The 5,808-nt window shown below is 30.5% G+C and overlaps 1 long non-coding RNA gene across 1 annotated transcript; it reads right to left on the bottom strand.

The window, feature by feature from the left end:
• Positions 1–3,170: 3,170 nt before the first annotated feature.
• LOC108663909 lies at positions 3,171–5,300 on the bottom strand. The gene is made up of 3 exons (XR_001930009.1): positions 5,259–5,300; positions 3,633–3,702; positions 3,171–3,210 (listed from the first exon to the last, which is right to left on the bottom strand). It is a non-coding gene; the product is annotated as an uncharacterized LOC108663909 (long non-coding RNA).
• Positions 5,301–5,808: the final 508 nt, after the last annotated feature.

The following is a 5,808-nucleotide window of genomic DNA, read 5'->3' as shown; positions in this document are numbered from 1 at the left end:
AAATGATAAATCTTAAGCTAAGCTTGAAAAATCATACCTTTAAACACTTGATTCCTTGAAAAATCACACTTTTTCTTTGAATTTTCTCACTCTAGGGTTTGTTCTTATTTCTCTCTCTCTCCTGCTGGTTTTGGCTGACCCTCCCAATGAAGAATTCTGAAATTTTCAAGCCTTTTAATAGGTTTAATAAAATATTATTATTTTGTTCACCTTTTGAATATTTTATTATTTTATTTTTTTCTAGCCATCTTTTTTACTTTCCTTTTCTACTAGTCAATCCTCTTCACTTATCCATGTCTTGTATGAAATTTCTAGACTTTTCCAAAGTTTTGGTGGAGTTAATTCTTAAAAATTACACTTTTACCCCCGTAAAAGTGAAAATTTATATTTTTGCCCCAAAAATTGAAAAATTACCAAAATGCATAATTTTCACTCCTTATACTCATATCATGCTCCATGTAATCAAATTTGATCTAAATTCTCTCGAAAAATTCAATTTCGTCCTCGGGTGGCAAAATTACCATTTTGCCCCGTAACCGATCAATTTTCTTGATTGATTCCAAATTGATCATCGAACTTAGAATCACCATTCTAAGTAGATTTTGGAGTTTTAGAACTCTCAAATTCCTTTTTAAAGTTTTCATTTGAACTAGTTCGAGGTATAAATCAACTTCACAGCACCTCTAGGGACAATACCGTCTTTTGTCGATTTCTCGGGCTTTCTCAATACACAAACATTCTATCAAGCATGTGAATGACATCATAATTATTTTACAAAGCAGGGTTTGACAAAATTGCCAATTATACCATTAACTAACTTAGTGAAAGAGACTTATTTAGTTTAAAATAAAAATTTAAGCATTTATTTGTAAGCAATAAAAGGATAAGGGCTTAATTAACTTTTTCGATATTGTTCAGGGCGTTATTTGATTATTTAGCCTTTTTCATATAAAACCTTGAATTTTGCTACTATTCCCATGAGGGATAATTGTGTTAAAGTTTTATAAAAAAAAAACTTTTATAATTTTCACTAAAAAGACATTAAGACTCTTATTTTTTGTATTTGAATTTTAAACCTTCTTCACATACTTGAGGTTAGGAAAAATACATATCAAAAAGGAGAAAAATATGATGACTATGTGCGCTGAAATTGGTTTTTTTTTTTTAACAGTAGAAAATAAAAATCACTCTTAATTTTTTATACATGAAGGAAATATAATTAGATTCCAAGTTCTCTACTTCTTTCTCGAGCCTCTTAAAACTATAAATGGAACAAAACAAATTGGTTAATCATCTGGCGAAAGCTGGAGTGGATCGAGGTGCTGATCTTTTGAGAATTATCGATTCACTGGTCTATCCTATTTGCTGTTTTTTCCCTCTGACGGGTTTATTGTTCCTTTCTAGTATGTTTTATGTTTCTCTTTGTGCCTAGCATTAAGCTCTTCCTTGAATGTCTGGGGTTTGTGTTTGGCTTCTGGTCGGGAAGTGCTTGTACTCTCTGTGCAGTCCTTTTTTGTGCGACTCTGCTCAATCAATAAATTGTTATTAAAAAAACAAAAAGATTATAAAAGAAATATTTATTATTTTTTTACAAAAAATTAATTGAAAATTTAACATCTTTACCCTTATGAGAATAATAACAAAATACAAGGTTTTATATGAAAAAAAAAACGTCAAAATGCTATGTGAGAAAATATCATTCCACAAAGGATGTATGTGGAGCTTACTCTTTTCTTTTTTTTTTGAAAGGTAGTGTAAATATATTGCTATTAATGCTTTGTACAATTGGGTGGCCAAGACCGCCTTCCCCTTGTCTATTAAAAATAACTGCAGTTATACAAAAAACTGCAAAGGAGAAAGGAAGTTTACTTGCCTTTCTCAAAGTACGTTGTACCAAAAACACAAAATCCCAACCCAAATGAATATAACTATAGCTACACAAAAAACCTGCAGAGGAAAAAGGAAGCTTACTCTTATTATTATTATTATTATTATTATTATCATTATTCCAATTTCATTTTCTTATTCTTTTTCTCTCCTTTCAATTCTTGTTTTAGTAAATATAATATTAGTTTATTAAAATGTATAAATTGGATTTTTTTAAAAAATGAAGTTTATTACAATTATTTTTTTAAAACAAATATTTAATAATTTTTAAAAGTTACTGATAGTCAATGAACATCTCTAATTGTTTAAAAAATCCAAGTTAATAAATGCATTAATGAAGATTGATTAACTATGATAGGTCAAGTAGGACCTAACAATAAAAATTCAATGGTTAATAATAAGTTACTATATGTTGTTGTTATGCATTGAATTTTTTATATTAAATAGCCTCATTCTAGAATATTCAAATTATCTCACTCTAGAATATTCAGTTAACTGTTACAAGGAAAAGATGAGCAAAAGGCTCCTAATGAAAATGTTAAATGACTGTAGTAACAGTAGCATAATGACAAATTCCACCTATATGAATTTTGAAGTGGTGCCCCTTCAAACAAGAATTGAAAAGGTTTAATCTTGTATATATTTATGAAACCAGGATTAGGACAAGGCCATATAAGTGCTAAAGCAGGTAGCAAAATCTTAAAGTGATTAAATAATGCTATGTGTGTGGTATTTTTGGTTATGACATAATGAGTTATGGTTTAATCCCTATAATACCAATAACTCGTCTTAATTTTAAAATTTTTATACTAGTAGAAAATTCAAATCTTCAAGATACTTTCTATTGTGCATAATATTATTAAATATTACAAATTAGTGAAGGATTATTGGATATATAGTTTGTAATATTTGAGAGTTTCGTTGGAAGATAATTATTTAAGATATGACTATTCAGATTAAAATACAACTCTTTGAGTAAATAGAAATGTTTTCAACCAACACAACTATTGCAACACAACAGACACATATGTTGAAACATAATAGACACAACTTTTCAATATTCATAAAAAGAATGTACTTCCAAGACTTCAATCTTCAAAAGTATTTTGCAATAGGCTTATTGTATCTTGAAGAAGAGTCTTTGTCTGCAAATCCACATAATAGGCAATAACTCTTTAAAGACAGTATATTATTGTCACGACCCGGTACTCCCCTCGAGCTCTTGACAACCACCGCGACATCCCGATCGACACTCATTATCCCGAATGTCAACCGGAACCTCGCAAGGCTTTAATATCAGCTTCTCATTTTCCCTGTACGTAACTGTTGCCAAATACCACGTTCTAAAAGATTTTAAACTATTTTCAACTTAAAACAAATAAAATAATAATTTTCGTCTCATAAGGGTATTTTGGTCATTTTTCTCAAAAAATTCGAAACCGGCTAAAATGTAATTTATAAGTACAAAACACATAATTCATAATCAAAATGAGTTTAAAAGTCTAAAACCTTCATTTAAAACGAAATTATGATTAATTGGACATAATAAGAAAATAAAAGAAATATTAAGTAAAATATTCGATTTTCTTATAAAACAATATTTTTAAAACACTACGTAAATAATTTTTACAGCATCAAAGCAAAATAAATTCCTACATATAGTAGTATAAATATCTAGAGTATGAACTTTAATTTACAATAACAAGTGGGCCCCCAAATAAATAAAAGTAAAGAAGACTATAAACCTATAGTTTGAAGAATGCAAACCCAACGGTAGTCCTCGATAGGATCAGCTATTTACAGTCTATTCTAAGCCTGAAATGGATGGAAAGGGGATGGTGAGATTATAAAATCCCAGTGAGTAAACAAACATCATCATAAACATCTAGAGTTGAGTATATGAAGACAATAAAATAAATCATCGTAAACTGGGTCACAGCATTAGAACACATTTCATTCAAAATACGTAAAGAGACTTATGAATCTCATAAAAACTAGGCTAGTGTCATAAATCCATCCTTGGAGACACCTTGGCCGAGGCATCCTACCGAGACCGCCAAGGCTGTTAAAAATTCACATTTCGCATAAAATACATTTTTTTCATTTAAAAGAACAGCCGTTCCTTGGCTTTGGCTGAGTTCACCATCAGTGGTGGTTCAGCGTGAAGTGATCTCAAATATCACCTCAGGAGCTACACTACGTGCTTCTACAATCGAGGTGAGCACATATAAACGGGGTTACCGTGCCCCTCTCATAGGCTGGTCCACAGAACCCGCCTACTGTAGTAAGCTAATAATTATCCCACCAATCAATAAAATTCAATAAATGATATGGCAATTATTGTAATTCACAACCTTTCAAGGTAAACAACCAATCCGTATTTCAATACAATTGTCAACCAGCCAATCATGCTCAATTTATCATAAGCCAATCAATGTAAATAATCACATTGCAACAAATAGCAGTCTCCGTGTACTCTATTTTTCAAAATCATTACTAATTTCAAAACAATTTATAAATTAATTTCATTGAACCACATTTATTCATAAAACATGAAAATTTACCTTTTCAAATCTATTTTCCATAGAATTCGTGAAATCATTTAAAAGCCACCCTAGATAATTAAAATGACAGTAAGTTTACTCACTATGTCTAGAGTGCAGGTTCTCGAAATACTCAAACTACTAGACCTCGGGTGTAATTCCCTTACCTTTATCGGAGGACTCACCACCTTGACATAGTACAAAATCGAAAAATTCACCACATTGGTACTAAATTGAAATTAAACTAATTCAGACTACTAATGCATGATATGGAATGCAAAAATGCACTAGTAACTATCTAAACCCGGTATTGGCCTAATTCGTCTTATCACCCGATCAAATTACTAACGCGTCCAATTTAATCCCAAATTACTCCATTTCTTTTCTAATACCTCAATTCACCAAACATTATTCAAATAACACCAATTTCAGCATCAAAACCTTCCTATTTCTTCATGGAAAAATTCGGTCATTACAGTGCACTAACACCATGATTTTTCCTACTTAATTTTCTCACCATTATTCATCATTTTCTAAACTATTTCTCTTGAAATAATAACAATCCATCTCCCACACATATCAAGGAAGATTCGGCTAATGAAGATTCATGGGGAAAATGGATTCTTTTCTTATTGTTTTGCTTCTAAATATGCTAAACTAACTAAAAACACTAATATAACTTAAAATCAAATCAATCCAACATCTTTCTCTCTCCATACCCATTTTGACCAGCCATGAATTCATTATGAAAACATGTAATTTAACCATGGAAAATAAGGAGAAATGCATGAGAAAGGTAAATCACAAGTCAAAATTAAGAAATTTTACCTTTGATTGCTTGATTCCTTGAAATCCCACACTTTTTCTTCAATTTTCCCACCTAGGTTTTGTGTTCTTCCTTTCCTCTCTTTGTTCTTACTATGGCCAGCCATATGAAGAGAAAATGGGTTGATTTTGTTTTAATTTTTAAGCTAAATAATTAATGGTTATAAACTTGACACATGTCACCTTATTATTGGTTCATGTGTCATTTCTTAACTATTAAGCTTTCTCTCTTTACCATATAAATTCTTTCAATTATCCATGATAATATTGAGTAAAATCCATGTGCTGGACAAGTGTTGGGTGTGAAAAATTACGATTTTGCCCCTGAAGTGACAAAATTACCATTTTACCCCTATGCTCTGAAAAACATCGGGATTATATTTTTTCACTTCTCAACCTCAAATCATACTCCAATAAGTCAAATGTGATCAAAATCTTTCAAAAAAAATTTCCATTTTGTTCTTGAATGGTAATATTACCATTTTACCCCTAAATAGTGAAATTTCTTATTTGACTCCAAATTGATCATCGAACCCCAAATCACCATTTTAAA

This window comes from Theobroma cacao, unplaced genomic scaffold (assembly GCF_000208745.1).
Source record: "Theobroma cacao cultivar B97-61/B2 unplaced genomic scaffold, Criollo_cocoa_genome_V2, whole genome shotgun sequence".
NCBI lineage: Eukaryota > Viridiplantae > Streptophyta > Magnoliopsida > Malvales > Malvaceae > Theobroma > Theobroma cacao.
This window is presented reverse-complemented; position numbering and strand designations above follow the sequence as displayed.